Source organism: Balaenoptera borealis (genome assembly GCF_965194805.1).
Source record: "Balaenoptera borealis genome assembly, chromosome: 18".
NCBI classification, from domain to species: Eukaryota; Metazoa; Chordata; class Mammalia; order Artiodactyla; family Balaenopteridae; genus Balaenoptera; species Balaenoptera borealis.
Genome location: NC_138877.1, coordinates 45,148,858 through 45,169,366, shown reverse-complemented (window position 1 = coordinate 45,169,366; position 20,509 = coordinate 45,148,858). Strand labels below are relative to the sequence as shown.

The following is a 20,509-nucleotide window of genomic DNA, read 5'->3' as shown; positions in this document are numbered from 1 at the left end:
CCACAGTATTCTGTCCAAAAATCTGTTAGCATGTTTACATTTAATGAGAGGTATGTGGAGCTGGAAAAGGTATCTTGTATTAGCTACTTGTTGTGACTATCTATAATGTCAGCTTTGGCTGTATCATATTCCCTTCCAATGAAGTTATCTTGCTAGGCTTTTATAGGATCTTTCCAGCACAACTGGAACATTCAGAGACCCAACATAAATTATGAAATTCAAATCTCATTTGATTTCCTGTTGAAAGTGAGTGTGCCCAGACAGCCCAAAGTTGACAGTAAAATCACCCCACTAGTTCAAGGAAAGCTGCCTGAGTAGAACTGAAAATCTCAGACCTAGTCAATTCAAATACACTGTGCATAGTTTTAGTTTTAACATTAAAGACTTTACAAAGTTAAGTTGCTATTGCTGTTGTTGTTTTTTAGTTTGAACACAGTACTAAAAAGGTATACATTGCCAAAATGATTGCAAAATAATAAACAACTTATTTCAAAATTAGCAAAGAAAAGTAAGTAAAGAATTAAAGATATTGTATTGCCACCTTTAATAAACCAAATTAGCCACTGTGTTTCTAAAAATAATCATATCTGATAACTATAGGATTAAAAGGATTACAAACTAATTTTACCAAATGCATATGGCATTGAATAGTCTAGATATATGGTTTTTCCTTGTTAAATATTTTCAGAATAAAACAAACCAACTCTAATTAGCACAAAATTTGTGAGACTAAATTCACACTACATCCCACATAGAAAGGACGTTTGGGGAAAAAAATCCAACAAGCTCAAGAAGAGCTATTTCACTATACAGAATATAAGCTTATCTGCATCATTGCTTTCAAAGTGTAATTCTCTTTTGTTAGAAATACTGAGTAAAAATCAGTGGAGCAGGGGTTAATGAATCTAGGATCAAATGAATCTGGGCATATGCTCCATTAATCACACAAAAGACTACCCATGTCTTTTATTTAAATAACATCTCAGAATATATAAAACTGAAGAACCTTAACAGCCGCTGACCTCATTCATAGTCTAGTGTTTACCTAGATTTTCCCAACTTCAAGAAATAGTCATTGCAAACTCATATATATTTAAGTCATTTCTCTTGCCATATTTGAAGTTAGGAAAGGGTAAATATGTTTATTTTGCATTATCCAGAATTCTATCCAGAGAAAAAACAAATATATTGAAGGAGCACAGTGAAACATGGAAAGCAAATATACAGATTTGGGAGTAAAAAGATGTGGATTTACATCCAGCCTCCATTACTTCCAAACCTATGTTTGTGTAACTGTGGCCAGATGTTCAACCTAAATAGATCTCAATTTACTAACCTAAAAAATGGTGATGATCATACTTAGTTCAAAGCGGTATCCTAGGATAAAATGAGGTACAGGTTATAAAATACTTCTTATGTTCCTTAACATATGACAAATGCTTAAACATGATATTTACTGACCTATCTTGATGGCCTGAAAATAGAGAGGAGAAATTATTGTTTTTCAGTAATCTTTGAAACTACTTCACAAACCTCATGTGTTTGTAGCATACTATTTCTACCAGATTCATATGTGATTTAAATTAATGTATTTTCTCTATCTTCTATGTTGTTTCCTTTTTACCCTCCCTTCTTATGTTGTTATTAATGCCCCACTTTGTTCCTAAAAATGAATCAACCCATTCTTAAAAAGATAGGTGCTTTGGAATGCTAAAAAAAAAGTTGAATTAAGTGAAGATAGAGGGTAGGGAAAAGGGTAGGAAATTAAGGTGAATTTGTGATGAGGGTTGATTTAAAATATTCAATGTACAAAGACTTATGCATTTGCTAAATACAAGCCACAAATTTCACTCTAAGTTTTGTCCAGCCAAAGCAAAGAAAGAAAAATGAGCATCTGTAGTGTTTACATAGTCTATAACATAAAATAAGCCAATAGATGAGGAAGCGCAATTATTCCTGATGGAACAGAGAAAAATTTCTCCAGTCTGTGTGCAAAGGATACTGGGTCCAAATAACTGGACAGATTCAACATATAATTTTTGGACCAGGAAAATACAAAACTTCTAGAAAAACAAGGAGTTTTGTATCTTTATAAAAAGTGCAATGATCTGATGAATCAAGTCTCTTGGCTCACAAATCAGTCTGAAAGTTAACTTCTACTCTAGATTCATACATGAAATCATATCATTCTAAGAGGAAAACTTCTGAACATAGTTCTGTAAATTGTAAAGCTAATCTTAAATATCTTAAAATATTGAGATTTATTTTTTTTCTAGGAAAACATTTTCATCTTAGAATGAATTACTACCTTTTCTCATCTTACCAGAGGTAGTAACATGGTTGCTCAAAGGACTTCTACTAAAGCTAGTACAAGTGACGAGGCCATTATAATTTAGGGTGTGTTCCATCCTTCTGTAAGAGGTAATTCCACATGAGATTACTGTAATGGATACAGTATGCTGTGATGTAGTGTACAATAATAGAGTGTAACATAGCACTGCATGACTGAAGGCCTTAGAATGACAGTCCTGGGCCAAACAACTTAGGACGATCAATTTGATTTACACATAAGGCTGATGCAAACCAAGGCACATGAACATCATGATATCCATCTAGTCCTACATGCAGTGATGGAGACCTAGAAAATGGTCATTTTCTTTCCATCTTTTCTTGCTGTTCCATTTTGGTTGAGTGCCATATAATGTACTGAAATAAACTGTCAACATACACTGCAGTTGCTCATTGGCAAAAAGCTCTGCTGCTTTTTGGATGGCTGACAAAGTGTCTGTGGCATCAACACAGAATCTTTATAAGTTTAAAATTAGATGCACATCATGCTATAGTGAAATGCTGCTTTGGTGATAACAATACTATACATATATACTTTTACACCTATGATTTCATTTAAATTCAACTCAACATGCATTTATTGGGTGGTTTATGTACAAGTGCTATGCTGAGTGTTGGAGAGGCAAGAAAGAATAATACATGGTCCTAGCACTAGAGAAAAGCATAATATGGTGGGTAATACAGGTGTGAAAACAAATAACTTGTAATAAAATATGATAAATACTTTTAGAATGAAAAGGAAATGTGCTGTGGGACCTGCTCAGAGAAAAGAACAGTTAATTACTTCTAGGAAACTTACTGAAGAGGTGACATTTGACCTGAGTTTTATGAGAATTATAGATTTTTCCATTCTAAGCACTAGGAAAGATATTTGTGTTAAGTCCTGGAACATGAACATTTTGGAAATGCTGTGATATGTTGCAAAGTTCTGTAAAGTGGAAGCATGGGAGCTTAGGACATGAGAAGAGCATGGGCCAAGTGTAGAATGAGTGGAAGTTGTGGTGTTAGGGATGGACAATTGGGTGCCCACTGTGAATGACTTTGTATGCCAAACTCAGGAATTTGGATTTTATTTTGTAACCAATGGACATGCAGGATGGTTTTAATATAAGGAAGTAACAGAATCATTTTTTAAAAGAAAATCATCATGTTGAAGGTATTAGAGAGATGCTGTGACAAGAGACTGCTGCAGTAATTTGAGGGAATGATGAGGACGGACTTGGAATAAGACCATGACAGTGAAGAACAGAAGAGAATCCAGACTTGAGAGACATCTCTAAAGAAAAAAATGTGAAACGATGTGTTGAGTACTTAAATTTCAGCCAGTGAGAGAGTGAGCAAGATGCAAGAGATAATCCAAGTTTCCATCTTGGAAGAATATAAAAATGAAAGCTGACTCTCTTGACTAAGAGAGAACATTAGGCAGAGTTTGGTTTGACAATATTAAATTGAATTCAGTTTTGCATATACTCAATTTAAGGCACTTGTAAGATATGCAGTTATGTTGACTAAGCATTTGGACTTAGAGCGTGGTTCTCAGGAGGAAAAGCGTGGCTGGAGATAGACACTTGAGATACATCTGCATATGGCATGTAGTTTATGTTACAGATAAAATCCTGTGTCGGGTATATCTTGGGTGCCTCCTCATATATTCTATTCTTATCTGTCTCTGGGACCCTCAGCTACTTACCATCATTGCCACGCAAGCGACCACTGTAGGGACCAGTGCTGCATGGATTCTGACCAACTTTGTGCAGATGCGTCGCATGCCCGCACCTTGTATCTTTTCCCTCTTGCCTCAAGGCACCCATTTTGCTCATGTGGTATGAGGCATGGGAGAGATCTTCTTGGCGTCTTTGCATGCACAGATTAAAAGTAGAGGGAATTTAATATGCTGTGGAGTGAAACTGTGATCAATGGAAGTCAAGAGCCAGCAGGTAAATTATTTCCCCTTTTTCCTCAAAATGGACTTCCATTCGTTCATACAGACTCTCAGAACATGGCCCAATGTCATCCATCAATCAATTATGTTTGGCAACAATGGGTACCTCCATCTTAGTTAGAAACCCTTCATCCTGTTTCTCCTTCCTACCTTGCCTCATTTTTCTTTTAACTCATTCTTGCTTCCTTAGGATTCTATGTTCTAATAGAATAGTAACATTAAGACTTTATCTAAGGCACTGCTCTCCGGGGAAACTAGACTATATCACACTGGGGAAGCTGTATCATTTCTGAGACCAAACGGGAGACAGAAATCACTCAGTAGTTTGAACAGGTAAAGTGTAATATGAATAATTATCAATTATTACAGGAGCTTACAGTAATAAAGAATTGATGAGGAAGAAGTAAAGAGAATTCTAAAAAATATAGGAATAGCAGATATAAAGGGAAGGGAGCCACTCCCTATGGGGCTGAGATAGAGAAACCAAGGGAGTTCTCCCAGGCTGAGATCAAGATTTTGTTGGAGAGAGCACAGCCTTGGCTCAATGAATGGCAGAGAAGTTGCTGTGGTGTCAAATCTGCCCTCTAGGGTGCTGGGGAAAGCTGTTTACAGGGAAGTATCTCATCAGTGGTACCCCAAAACAAAAACACACAAGAGGGTTACTGGGGAAAGTTCCTGGCCGGTGAGTCCTGCTGGCCACCATGCATAGACACCGCAGAAGATATTGATGCTGTGGAAACTTGGTGCTGAAGAATCTGTGTGCACAGTGGGAGCCTGGTGCCACACAAAAGCACATACTACAGGCACCGGGCCCTGGGAAAGTTGAGTGTCCTGTAGAAGCTGGACACTGGAGAAGACACCTGTGTTGCAAGAGCCTGGCTACTGAGCACTGCAGCCAAGAAAAAACACTTCCCTTCGGCAACGTTACTCCAGCTCCCTCTACTGACAAAGCTTAAAGTTATGGCAGCTGGAAAAGGAGAAATATTTAAGGGCTCAAATCCATTTCACTGAGCAGACAAAAAGGGTAAAAGAACCAAACACCAATAAATCGATCCCTGGCATATAGACTAAGATAATCACCTTGGAAGAGTATCACAAGTAACATATAAGACAACAAATAATATAGCCAAATGGATCAGGACACTTTAAAAGTGGATAGAGAATAATGAGCCTGTGTGAAAGAACGATGGAAAGATCAGAGAACCAAGGAAAGAGGGGTGCTAGAAAAGCCAAGGAGATCATAGTTTTGAGAAATAGGATGTGGTTAAGAGTTTAGTCGCTTTGGAGGGGTGAAGAAGGATGAAGAGTGGACAATGGCCTTTGAATTTGTAAACGTGCAGGTTATCAATGATATCAATTAGTGATGTGTCAGTAAGTGATTTAAGGAAGAAGGCAGAATAAGATGGAATGACAAGTAATTGGATATTGAGGAAACAGAGATATTCAAGGGATTTGTGGATAAGTGGAAAATACAGAAATATGAATGATAAGTAGTAGAAAGTATTTTCGTTTTATTATGGTTGTTGTCATTTATTAAATGAAAAAAAAAAGCTTTGATGTGTGTGGATGCAGAAAGATATGAAGAAATCAAAGTTGGAGTGGTGGGAATCTCAAGTAAAGTCAAAGGGAAAGCTTTGGAAAGAAAAAGGGATCCCTTTCACTCTGAGAAAATATGGAAAGGGTAGTGATAATGCATTATATTGGAGGACATGTACTATGGAAGAAACTCAGAGCTATAGTCAGAAGACCTGAGATGTGACTTTGTTTTTCTCCCTAGTGATGGACTGTGGACCTTATACAAGACACACTCTTACTGTGTCTTAATTTTCTACATGTTACATTTGTGATAAGAACTCAGTAATATCTAAGATCCTCTTGAGAGCTAACATTCCATGGCAATGTTAGGCTCTCCATATAACAGCTGGAAAATAAGAAGCAGAAAAGATAATTATTTGCCCAAGCTCATCCAGAAAGTCAGTGCTAATTTTGAGAGATGTGCACAGGACTAGAGCACAGAGATCCAGGCAAAGTGCACAAAATGTTTTGTACAAAATCAATTTTACATGAACCACCTGAATAAGCCAACTCATGAAATGTTGGAATAGTGCATCAAATATGTCTGCAATTCAGAAATGTAATATCAGTGGAATACAGTCCAGCATGACAGCCCACTCAGTGAGTCTGATGGACATGTGGAATGCAAATCAGGTCTCAAATAAAACCATATTGTAGGATTTATACCAAGCATAAGAAAAGGGAAAGAGAAACAAAGGGAACTCATAATTATCTGAGGCAACTGTAACCAATTCATAGAAATAATAGTATCAGTAGGTTGAGAATTAGTAGTGATGCAGAGGGACTCCAGGGGATTTCCCCTCTCAGCCTCTGGGTGTGACAGACAAAGATCCTCAAATTCTTCTCAAACATTTTTGGGCAAGCAGGTCACCTATAGATCTAGTCAAAATGTAGATTCTGATTTTGTAGCCTGGGGCTTGGGGTAAGGCTTGAGATTCTGCAGTTCTAACAAGCTCCCAGGTGATGCAGACCAACTTTGAGTGGCAAGGGTCTAAGAAATGACAGTTGGCTGAACTGAAGGGCCAGTATGAGATACATGTGAAAACAACTACAAAACAAGTTAAATAATATTGAAAAAAAACCTACTAAAGGTATAGAACAGTCTTGAGGCTGGAACGTGATTTTTTTATTCATGGCTATATTTCAGTTTTAGTTTTCAAATTCTTTACTATAGTCCCCTTTAAACAATTTAACAGCTAATGTTTGCAACAGATTTATGAACATAAGTGACCATCTCGTTGAGTGCTTCTCATAATTTTCTTTGCAAACCAACTGATATCAGATAAACCTAAGTGATTAATTAAAAGCAGATCCTGAGGGGCTGTTACAGACTGGAGAAGACTAAGGAGAAATAATGAAATGCAGTGTGGGAACCAGCAACAGAAAAACACACAAGTAGAAAAATCAGTGAAACTCAAAGTCTGTAAATTGGTTAATAATATTGTGCCAATGGTGATTTTCTAATACTAAAAATTATACTGAGTTTATGCAAAAATGTTAGTACTAGAAGAATTGGGATGAGGGAAATAATGGGACTCTATACAATTTTTACTAGTTTTGTATGTGTCAAATTAGTTCAAATATAAAAGTTTATTTTTTAAAAAAACCAGGTTCCTCTGCTCTATTCTAGAGCTACGAAATCAGAATCTCTACTGAAAAGACCAGGAACATGCATATTCAACGCATTTCTTGGACAAACATTTTGCACACTAAGGTTGAAGAACAACCTGGAACACAGCTTCTCCTGAATGGATCTTACTCTAATCCTGCCTCCAAAGTAGAGAGGGAGAGTGGGCAGTTACAGAAAGAATGGCTATTCCAGCATCATAGTTCACGTTCTGTACACTGCAGAATATGTACACAGTTGGATCTGCATTGCAGAATGTGTATAATCCTGTCATCTTAGTGTGTTTCTCCACCTGTCACCTCCCCTTTACTGGTGCCATATTCTAAAGCAATCTTATGTGTCTTTGGACTAAAGATTTTAGCTTGTCAGAATCTATTTGATATTGTGTTAACTTACATAAAATCCTGCTTGCAATTTTATATGGAGGTGAAATATGCTTTAGGGTATGATACTGAAGCTCTAAAATATACTTCTGTTAGATTCCACATTATAGGAAGCCTGCACATTGAAAAGAAATGTTGAATTTTTCGAAGCTGGATCCAAATCAATCACAAGTCTAATGCTTAACACTGCTGATATGTCAGTCATTTGCCAGAATGGTGTGCCATTCTTACCGTTAAATGAGCATTTTCATTTCCCAGAGGAGTAATCTGCCGTCCATCCTTATAATATGGAGCATTGTTCCTAGGCTATTTACATCAACATTGCTCCCTTACAATGGGTCTGTTACATTGGTTTACATAAATTGAAGGATGCTTTTAAATAAACCAGAAGAGAACAAATCAACATGCTGCTTGTGATTAATCAGAGAGATTGTATGACAATGAGAAGATGCATCAGAATATAAGAGGAATATTATAGACACCAACTTTAATAATGTAGAGTATACATTTAAACAGCCTTATTTGGAAAAGATCCATATTGACTAAATGTATCAAAAGGGTGATTTAGAGGAGTTTTTCTTGTGTATTATGATTATGTGACTAGAAGCAGGAAACAGTATTTGTAGTTTCAATCACCTAATGAGGTTTGTCCTAAAATGTAGATTTTTTTAGTGTGCTCTGTGGAGATATGTTTTTTTTTTAATTTTTATTTATTATTTATTTATTATGTTTTTATTTTTGGCTGTGTTGGGTCTTCGTTTCTGTGTGAGGGCTTTCTCCAGTTGCGGCGAGTGGGGGCCACTCTTCATCGCGGTGCACGGGCCTGTCACTATCGCGGCCTCTCTTGTTGCGGAGCAGAGGCTCCAGACGCTCAGGCTCAGTAGTTGTGGCTCACGGGCCCAGTTGCTCCGTGGCATGTGGGATCTTCCCAGACCAGGGCTCGAACCCGTGTCCCCTGCATTGGCAGGCAGATTCTCAACCACTGCGCCACCAGGGAAGCCCCTGGAGATATGTTTATATGAATTTTTATGAGCTTTAATGGGTAGGTTGAGAAGCTAGTTTGTTTTTCTTCAAATCAAGGATATTGAGTAAATTTTGCATATATTATTTTCCTTTTTCATGCAATAAATATCTCAAAGACAAATCTGTAAATAGAAAGGAATGGATCTTCCCCATTCTTTCCAAATTCATTCATTGCTGCAGAATACAAACCCAATTCATAACAAGTGAAAAATACTCTGAGAAATGTTCTGAAATCAAATTTCTCCAAAGAAAAAGAGAAAAATACTTTCATGGATCCAATCATTCCCATGTGCATATTAAATATGGAGATACCAAGAAATGGGTTCCTTATTATTATTTTTTTTGATTCACCAAGTATCAGTTGACTAAATGAAACAAACATGAGTAAGGGTTTGCGTGCATATAGGGACACACCCAATGCAAACACACACAAGTGAGCGTCCTAGAGTGAAAGCTTTAACAAATCCTCATTATTCAGGTAGTTAAAGAGCAGGCTGAATAGCAGCCCCGACATGCTGTAAATCCTCAAGGCTGACAGAGAAGTGGTTATGACAGCTTTCACATTATCTTATTGCAGAATCGAGGTAGTAGTCACAGCTGGCTCATATGTCAAAATGTGTCAGGACTTAAATGGTAAAACAGGAGTGCAACAGCAATTGGCTTTTCAATCAATAACACAATCAATATATTTCACAGATATTTTCCCATATCTAAATTACTCTGCAAAGATGAGGGAGCCCAAGTGAGTGTTTATAAATCAATAAAACACACAGCTAAAGGACATCTGCTCCAGTTCTTTTACTTCAAGGTGCTGTTTGCCTTTTCTTTCCAACCCTCTTCTTATTTAAGAATGTACTTTTGAGGACAAACAGCCCTCCTGTGCACACAAATCAGCTTACTGCTGCATTTTGTGCCCATGATGTTTTTTAATAATTCTGTACTTGAGCATTCAACTAAGTGGAAGGACAGCGTTTCTTAGCTTAGAATGCTCTGACTGTTAGAATTAATGAAGCAGCTTTCAAATTTCAAGTAATATATGCTACATAAACTCAAATAAATAATATCAAAGTACAGCATCCAGCCTTGCAAGTTGAAATAATAACCTAGGGCATTATTTTTTCCTCACATGGAACAATATTTGTACTGAAAATTATATATTGAATTTGTACAGGTATGTCACAAATGAGAAAAATGCTGTTCTCTACAAATCTATCTCCTTTGCAGGAGCGAGGAGGGGCAAAAAAAGAGAAAAAAACTACAATTTAATGCAAAACTCTAATACTGACATATAATTTTATTTCCATCCTGTATATCAAACTGAGGTGAAGTATGAAGCATAGTTTAACAAAAGCTGCAGTATTTTGAGTTAAAGCTGCCATATTCTATCAGTGGCCTCTATAATACAAGGTGATATTATGTTTCATACTCTGTCAGTGCATCTTTAAAAACAGAAGGCCATATTGTGTTACAAGTGGAATGCAAATGAAATACATCAATCCATACACTTTTCCTAAGCTTGTGTTGCTGGGGGAAACACTTTCCAAGAAGCTTACACTAAAGCACAGGCAATTGAAGGGTCATGGTAAGGACATCACTTCCATTTGAATTTGGGACATGATTAAAAAATGGGGCACCAAAATGGAAGATACTCCTCCTTATTCAAAGCTCATTTTTCTGCCAATGCTTCTTCTGTAAATTTATAGCTAAGAATATTTACTTTTTATTCCAATAACTAGAGTGATTGTTTTGCCTATCAAGTTGGCAAAGCCTTATAAATATAGATAGAATTTCATTCCTATGGCCAGTGTTATGTTTTGACAACTAATTATCCTCACCCTAGTAATTGGTTAATTAGAATGTAATTTCCTTTGTCATGTCCCACTCTTTTTTTCCAGCCTCATGTCCCACTAACTCTGTCTTTATACCTTATAGCTCAGCTAAGTTACTCCATTCCCTGAAAGTACCTTGCACTGTCAGAATTTCATGTCTTTTCAACCTGCTAAAATTTGTTCAACTTGTGAACCTATTGAATTTGTCACCTTTGCAAGTCCCATTTGAAATCCAACCATTTTGGGAAGCCTAACTCAGCCCCTAACTAGAATTAGGTGCTTTTTCTTCTAAACTTGTATACCATGTTTCTTATGATTCTATGAGATACTCAAGTGCTGCTTTCTTTTGTAATTATTTATTAATGATCCCTTCCCTAAGAATACAATATAAACCTCTCTGATGTTTGGGACTTGCCTTGGTCATTTTTTGATTCTCTACTACTGAATAAATATTGAATCATTTCATTTATTTTTATTGAAGAAAGAATGTGTTTAAGGTATCTAAAATCATTTATAGAAAATAATAAAATGAACTTTAAGCTCCTAGAAAAAGTTCAGTCTCACTAATTTCATTCACATAACAATATTCATGAGCACATCCTTTATGACAGGCACAGGACATAGCATTGGACAAAAGAGACAGAAATCCCTTCCTTCATTTTACTTATACCTTGGCAGTAATCAAAAATTGTGAGTTAAAACTATAATGGATATCATTTTTATATAAAATTCAAAAGATTTAAAACAAATTTTAAGGCCACACACAATATATTGTCACAACTCTCTCAGGAGTCTGTCCCATAAGATATTTGGCACATTTTTTTTTTTTTTTAACATCTTTATTGGAGTATAATTTCTTTACAATGGTGTGTTAGTTTCTGCTGTATAACAAAGTGAATCAGCTACACATAAACATAAATCTCCATATCTCTTCCCTCTTGTGTCTCCCTCCCTCCCACCCTCCCTATCCCACACCTCTAGGTGGACACAAAGCACCGAGCTGATCTCCCTGTGCTGTGCGGCTGCTTCCTGCTAGCTAGCTATTTTACGTTTGGTAGTGTATATATGTCCATGCCACTCTCTCACTTTGTCCCAGCTTACCCTTCCTCCTCCCCATGTCCTCAAGTCCATTCTCTACATCTGTGTCTTTGAACCTATCCTGCCCCTAGGTTCTTCAGAACCATTTTTTTTGTTTTTTTAGATTCCCTATGTATGTGTTAGCATACAGTATTTGTTTTTCTCTTTCTGACTTACTTCACTCTGTATGACAGACTCTAGGTCCATCCACCTCACTACAAATAACTGAATTTCATTTCTTTTTATGGCTGAGTAATATTCCATTGTATATATGTGCCACATCTTCTTAATCCATTCATCTGTCGATGGACACTTAGGTTGTTTCCATATCCTGGCTATTGTAAATAGAGCTGCAATGAACATTGTGGTACATGACTCTTTTTGAATTATGGTTTTCTCAGGGTATATGCCCAGTAGTGGGATTGCTGGGTCGTATGATAGTTCTATTTTTAGTTTTTTAAGGAACCTCCATACTGGCTGTATCAGTTTACATTCCCACCAACAGTGCAAGAGGGTTCCCTTTTCTCCACACCCTCTCCAGCATTTATTGTTTGTAGATTTTTTGATGATGGCCATTCTGACTGGTGTGAGGTGATACCTCATTGTAGTTTTGATTTGCATTTCTCTAATGATTAGTGATGTTGAGCATTCTTTCATGTGTTTGTTGGCAATCTGTATATCTTCTTTGGAGAAATGTCTATTTCGGTCTCCTGCCCATTTTTGGATTGGGTTGTTTGTTTTTCTGATATTGAGTTGCATGAGCTGCTTGTAAATTTTGGAGGTTAACCTTTGTCAGTTGCTTCATTTGCAAATATTTTCTCCCATTCTGAGGGTTGTCTTTTAGTCTTGTTTATGGTTTCCTTTGCTGTGCAAAAGCTTTTAAGTTTCATTAGGTCCCATTTGTTTATTTTTGGTTTTATTTCCATTTCTCTAGGAGGTGGGTCAAAAAGGATCTTGCTGTGATTTACGTCATAGAGTGTTCTGCCTATGTTTTCCTCTAAGAGTTTTATAGTGTCTAGCTTTACATTTAGGTCTTTAATCCATTTTGAGTTTATTTTTGTGTCTGCTGTTAGGGAGTGTTCTAATTTCATTCTTTTACATGTGGCTGTCCACTTTTCCCAGCACCACTTATTGAAGAGGCTGTCTTTTCTCCATTGTATATTCTTGCCAACTTTATCAAAAATAAGGTGACCATATGTGCATGGGTTTATCTCTGGGCTTTCCATCCTGTTCCACTGATCTATATTTCTGTTTTTGAGGCACATACTTATACTAAAAATATTAGTCCTTGTTTATCTGAAATTCAAATTTAACTACGTGTTCTGTATTTTTTCTGGGAACCTTAACCTAAATGCTATTTAATAAGTTAGTAATAAATGAATTTAATAAATTAAGCTTTATCCAGGACCAGATGGCTTCATAGGTGAATTCTATCAAACATTTAGAGAAGAGCTAACACTTATCCTTCTTAAACTATTCCAAGAAATTGCAGAGGAAAGAATGATTCTAAACTCATTCCAAAATGCCAGCATTGTCTGATACCAAAACCAGACAAAAAATATCACACACAAAAATGAAATTACAAGCCAATGTCACTGAGGAACATATATGCAAAAATTCTAAACAAAATATTTCCAAACCAAATTGAACAACACATTAAAAGGATCGGGCTTCCCTGGTGGCGCAGTGGTTGAGAATCTGCCTTCCAATGCAGGGGACGTGGGTTCGAGCCCTGGTCTGGGAGGATCCCACATGCTGCGGAGCAGCTTGGCCCGTTAGCCACAATTACTGAGCCTGTGCATCTGGAGCCTGTGCTCCGCAACAAGAGAGGCTGCGATAGTGAAGAGGCCCACACACCGTGATGAAGAGTGGCCCCCGCTTGCCACAACTGGGGAAAGCCCTCACACAGAAATGAAGACCCAACACAGCCATAAATAAATAAATAAATAAATAAATAAATAAATAAATACATACATACATAAAAAAAAAGGATCATACACCATGAGCAAATGGGATGAAACCCAGACATGCAAGCATGGTTCAATGTCCACAAATCAATCAATGTGATAAACCACAGTAACAAATTGAAGAGTAAAAATTATATGATCATCTCACTAGATGCAGAAAAAGCTTTTGATAAAATTCAACATCCATTTATGATAAATGGATTCTGGAAAAATTCTCCAGAAAGTGGGCATAGGGGGAACCTACCTCAACATAATAAATGCCATATATGACAAGCCCACAGCTAACGTAATTATCAAGGGTGAAAAGCTGAAAGCACCTCCTCTAAGAACAGGAACAAGACAAGCATGCCCACTTTTGTCACTTTTATTCAACATAGTATTGGAAGTCCTAGCCACAGCAATCAGACAATAAAAAGAAATAAAAGGAATCCAAATGGGAAAGGAAGACGTAAAACTGTCACTGTTTGCAGATTACATGATACTATACATAGAAAATCCTAAAGACAGCAACAGAAAACTTAGAGCTCATTAATGAATTTGGTAAAGTATCAGGATACAAAATTAATATACATAAATCTTTTGTATTTCCATAACTAACAACAAAATATCAGAAAGAAAAATTAAGGAAACAATCCCATTTACCATTGCATCAAAAAGAGTAAAATACATAGGAATAAATCTAACTAAGGAGGGGAAAGACCTCTACTCAGAAAACTATTATAAGTCACTGATGAAAGAAACTGAAGAAGACACAAACAGATGGAAAGATACAGTGTGTTCATGGATTGGAAGAACTAATATTGTTAAAATGACTATACAACTCAAGGCAATCTTCAGATTCAATGCAATTCCAGTGAAAATACCAATGACGTTTTTCACAAAACTAGAACAAAAAAGTTTTTAAATTTGTAAGGAACCACAAAAAAACCCCGAATAGCCAAAACAGTATTGAGAAAGAAGAACAGAACTGGAGGTATCAGGCTCCCTGATTTCAGACTATATTATAAATCTACAATAGTCAAAACAGTATGGAACTGGCACAAAAACAGACCTATAGATCAATGGAACAGGATAGAAAGCCCAGAAATAAACCCATGCACTTATGGTAAACAACCCAATTAAAAAATGGACTAAAGACCTGAGTAGCCATTTTTCCAAAGAAGACATACAGGTGATCAACAGACACCTGAAAAGATGTTCAGCGTGGCTAATCATGAAATAAATGCAAGTCAAAACCACAATGAGATATCACCTCACGCCTGTCAGAGTGGCTATCATCCAAAAGACCACAAATAACAAATGTTGGCAAGGATGTGGAGAAAAAGGAACCCTTGTACACAGTTGATGGGAATGTAGATTGGTGCAGGCACTATGGAAAACAGTATGGAGTTTCCTTAAAGAACTAAAAATAGAACTACCATATGATCCAGCAATTCCACTCCTGGGAATATATCTGAAGAAAACAAAATACTAATTAGAAAAAATAAATGCCCCCCATGTTCATACCAGCATTATTTACACTAGCCAAGGTATGGAAGCAATCTAAGTGTCCATCAACAGATGAATGAATAAAGAAGATGAATGAATAAGGAATGAATAAAGAAGAATGTGTGATATATATATACACACACACACACACAATGTGTGTGTGTATGTATATATATACCATTGTGTATATATATATCACACACAATGATGTGGTATATATATATGTATACACACAACAGAATACTACTCACTCATAAAAAGAATGAAATTTTGCCACTTGTGACAGTCTGGATAGACCTAGAGTGTATTATGCTAATTGAAATAAGCCAGACAGAAAAAGACAAATAGTGTATGTTATCATTCATTTGTGGAATCTAAAAACCAAAATGAATGAATATAACAAAACAGAAACACAGGTACAGAGAACGAACTAGTGGTTACCAGTGGAAAGAGAGAAGGAGGGAGGGACAAGATAGGGATAGAGGATTAAGAGGTACAAACTATTATGTATAAAATGAACGTTACAAGGACATTATTATACAGTACAGGAAATATAGCCAATATTTTATAACTTCAGGTGGAGTATAATCTATAAAATTTTGAATCACTATGTTTTACACCTAAAACTAACATATTATAAATCAACTGTACCTCAATAAAACATTTTACAATAAGAAAATTAAGCTTTATCCATATACTATTAAGGCAGATGTTAAAAGGCTGTTTCAATGACAGAGAAAATAAAATAAAGTGAAAATAAAAATTTTAATAACATGTAGAGCATAATATTAGTTTTATTATATATATATACACATATATATATGTATATATATATGTGTGTGTATATATATATATATATATATATATATATATATATACACACACACATATATATATTTGGCATATATATGTAAATACGTGAAAACACCTAAGAACTTTTTTGAAAATATAGGGTTATACATGGAACCCAATAGTACATGCCCTCTATCTTTTGGGAGTAATTTAGTTACAACATAGTCAGATCATGTTGGGGCTGTCCCAGTTCAGGTGCAAATTGACTCCTCCACTAATTTTTTCCTTCCTTTGTCTGGCCTTAGAAAATCTGGCTAATTTTCCCTTCCTGAGAGCCATCCTCATCACACTGAATTTTTCTTCCTGGAGGGCTGACTACGTAACTTTCTCATCAACTCCGTCTTTACTGCACTAAAATCATATATACCTTTTCTATTTTAAACCTCTTAGCTTTTATTCCAATAGTAAAAGAGATAACATACATATTTTAAAAAGGAAGGGATACAAGGCTCAAGAGATATTATAAATTGTTTATAGTCATTTTTTAGCCACTATTGGCTGTATTAAAATGGAACTCCTTAGCTTTTATTCCTGATGGTCAGCCTTAACTGGTCTTCCACTTTGAGACCATATTTAAGGACAATATTTATTCTCTTTACCTTTCTATGTAAAGACCTATCAAATCTGGCTAAAGGAATATTCTTTTTTCCACAAGAGCAGTGTTTATCTTTATGGAGATGTAGGATGGGTTAACTTAGGGCTTGGTGTAGCACACAAACATTAAAAGAAAATTCTGAATATTATTATTGTTATTTTTTGAATCTTTCATTATAGGCAGGAAATGTGTTGTTGAATATTTGTTTCCGAAATAAAATTTGCAATAAACAATTTATATACAAATTTATATACTTTAAATAAAATTGAAAATTACTTCTTCCAGATAAGTCAGTGACCTTATATTGTGCTCAGGTTTGACTAATCACTAGCAGCAACAACAACAGCAGCAAAAACTAATCTTAATTGAGTACTAGGTCCCAGACACTTTCTATATTCAGTCTGAAATCAAATATAACCTCAGTTTAGATGATTATCTCTATGGATGGAATCTATTTATATACTTGTGCATTCTATTAAATATATATTTGCAAAAATGGAGACAGCAAACAGCATTTAGAATTTGTGTTCAGGAATGAAGGCTTTGAAAATGCTATAATGTCTTCAGCCAAAATATAAGATGGAAACATAATGAGGCAGAATGTAAACTTAACAGTAGGTAGTAGTCCTTGCTTGCCTGCAGGAGAAGAAATAACGGGAGAAAATTTCTCCTTAAGGCACTTGGAATTGCATGCAGAGATAATGCTTATAAAATTGTCTATAAACTTTACTTTCCATTAAACTCCTCCCAAATGTTCAAATGATTAGCCTCCAAATTCCACCCCACCCCTCATTGTTTGCTTACTTGTTGTGGTAACAAATACCTTTAAAGCTGATGAGGTAAATCTGAGGATGGATATTAAATTAGTCCAGGATGAAGGCGCACGCCCTCCGGTCAGCTGTAGAGCAATTTAGGCGTGGACAAGTTTTGAATTAATCTTGAAGAAAGCAGGCAGAGTAGTAAGTCTTGGACTGCTCTTGAAGACATGGACAAATGAGGAGATCTAAAACAAGTTTTTAAAACATAGTGAGGACTCAATTTGGTATCTCATTATCAGAAAACTCAATACAAAGTGAAACAGTTCAGAAGGCTCAAAAATATTAATTGATAATGAAAAAGAAGAAAGGTGATTGATGAAGGGTAGATTCAATTTGATTCAAAGGCAAAGAAAACATGAAAGTTATAAGTAGCAACAAAGGAGAATTGTTTTGTTGACAGTCATGCAAATAAGCATTGACCCATATGCTCAGTGCCTAAAATAAATTTAGTGTACTTTGTTCACATTTCCTGTCAGCTTGGGTTTTATAACAAGTTACATTTTGTTGGAACTCAGAATACTTGTTGCAGGAAGGAGCTTGTCTTCTTTTAACCTGCTGATTACTGGAACACTAAAAGAGTATGGTTGAATGGAAGGCTGAAGCAATGGCATTTGTAATTTAATTTGGGTCAATGAACATTTGAGAAACCAAATATAACTTTCATGGTCTAATAATTCTTGAAAACTCTTTGAAAAGCTGGTTTAACATTCTCCTTGTATACACTTGGAAACATAAATCTTTAAAAAATATTTTAATTATGTAATTTGTCAAATATATATAAAGGTACTGAGGCACTTATTTACCCACCATATAGATTAATAGTTTGTCATCTTTTTCAGAATTTAGGTTTTTAAGAAGTAAATATTAGAGATGCCTTTGAAGTGATCTTTTCTATTTTATTTGCATCATCCATGCCTAAAAGAAAACAAATATCCTGAATTAGATGTGCATTATTCCCCTGAATATGTTAAATTGTTACTGTAAAATTTCATATTCTTATATAAAACATATAGATTTTTTACATTTTTATTTTTATAATTATATCAAACTATATCACTTGTAACTTGATTTTATCACCCCAAAAATGTACTAGAGATTCATCACATTGATTTTTGTAGAACCGGTATGTTACATTTACTGCTTAATATTCCAAAGATTATATAATTTATCCATCCATTCTATCATTGAGTGACATTTAAAGTTGTTTAATTAACTTGCTAAAAAATGCCACAATCAATTCTTTTGCACAAGTCTCTTTGTACATATGTGAGTGTTCTCTGGAATATATAACTAACAATGAAATTGCTAAATTTATGTGCATTTTCAATTTTACTAGATATTACTAAAATATCTTGTTATGAAATCTTACATATGCTGCTGGCAAAAACAGTTTTTCTGAATGTTCTAAAAAGTTATTTCTCTTTATTTTTAAACTTGTTCTATGTACTTGCACTTCTTTACTCTATCAGTAAGTTATATTTGTACACTGTTTCTTTTTTTTTTTTTTGTACACTGTTTCTTATAGGAGTGTTATGTAACATTTTTTTCTATAAATGAAGTACCAATTGTTCCACTACAATTTATTGAATAGTACATCATTTCCTTACAGAGTAGGAATCCCACTTTGGCATATAACAACCATACATAATATGTATATATAAAACATATATGTACATATAAAATACATATATGCATATATATGTGTGTACCTGTATATACATGCATATGAATATTTAAATTTTTCTACCATTTTATTTGTTTTTCCTGTATCAATATCTTTAAACTATTGTAGTTTTATAATTTGTCTGGACAGCTAGAAGACGGAATCCGAATTGTACTACTACTTTCTTTCCTACTTCTCCTTTTCCCCCTTCTCTTTCACATTTCTTGTACTCTTCCTTCTTTCTTTTCTTTTTATGTTATTTTTTAAAATTTATTCATTTTATTTACTTATTTTTGTCTGCATTGTGTCTTCGTTGCTACGGGCAGGCTTCTCATTGTGATAGTGCACAGGCTCAGTTGCTCCGCGGCATGTGGGATCTTCCCGGACCAGGGCTCTAACCCGTGTCCGCTGCATTGGCAGGCGGATTCTTAACCACTGTGCCACCAGGGAAGTCCCCTTCTTTCTTTTCTTTATTTCCCCCACCTTTTTTTTTCTCCCCTCCTCTCCTTTTCTTCACCTCTCTTCCTCCCATTCCTTCTCTGCTACCTCTTCCTTTTCTCTCCTCTCTCAAAATTATCATGCCCATTCTTCATCATATGAATTTTGGAATCAACGTAAACTTATCAGATCTTTTTGGGATTTTGTTGACAGGTCGGGAAGGACTTAACTCTTTAAGTAAATCTTTCTATTTAATCTTTCTATATAAAATGTCTCTGGGGCTTCCTTGGTGGCGCAGTGGTTGAGAATCTGCCTGCCAATGCAGGGGACACGGGTTGGAGCCCTGGTCTGGGAAGATCCCACATGCCGCGGAGCAACTAGGCCCGTGAGCCACAACTACTGAGCCTGCGCGTCTGGAGCCTGTGCTCCGCAACAATAGAGGCCGCGATAGTGAGAGGCCCGCGCACCGCGATGAGGAGTGGCCCCCGCTCACGGCAACTAGAGAAAGCCCTCGCACAGGAATGAAGACCCAACACAGCCAAATAAATAAATTAATTAATTAAAACAACAACAACAACAAAAATGTCTCTGCCCTTATATAAGTGTATTTTCACGTTTTTAAAAAGTCATACATTTTTTATTTTGTAGTCTTGCATATCTATTATTGGATTTATCCCAAAATACAAGTGTTTTATTATTATTAATATTATTAATATTAATATTTTGATTATTGAAATTCAGATACTCTTTATTACATACTCCAATTGTTTTTGTAGAACTATAGGAATGTTATCATTTTTATATATTGAGCTTTTCTAGAATAATTTTGGATTTTTACTAGTTCTAGTCGATTAAATGCCCTTTGCATAGTTTCTCTGGATAT

At 35.5% G+C, this 20,509-nt stretch overlaps 1 long non-coding RNA gene across 1 annotated transcript in view; it reads right to left on the bottom strand.

Moving 5' to 3' along the window:
* The window catches only part of LOC309615960, a 147,574-nt gene that overhangs the window by 106,634 nt on the left and 20,431 nt on the right, over positions 1-20,509 (bottom strand). The window contains exon 1 of the long non-coding RNA XR_014237179.1: positions 12,593-20,509. This exon is cut by the window's right edge and continues 20,431 nt beyond it. This is a non-coding gene — a long non-coding RNA (uncharacterized lncRNA). The remainder of the gene's footprint in view (positions 1-12,592) is intronic.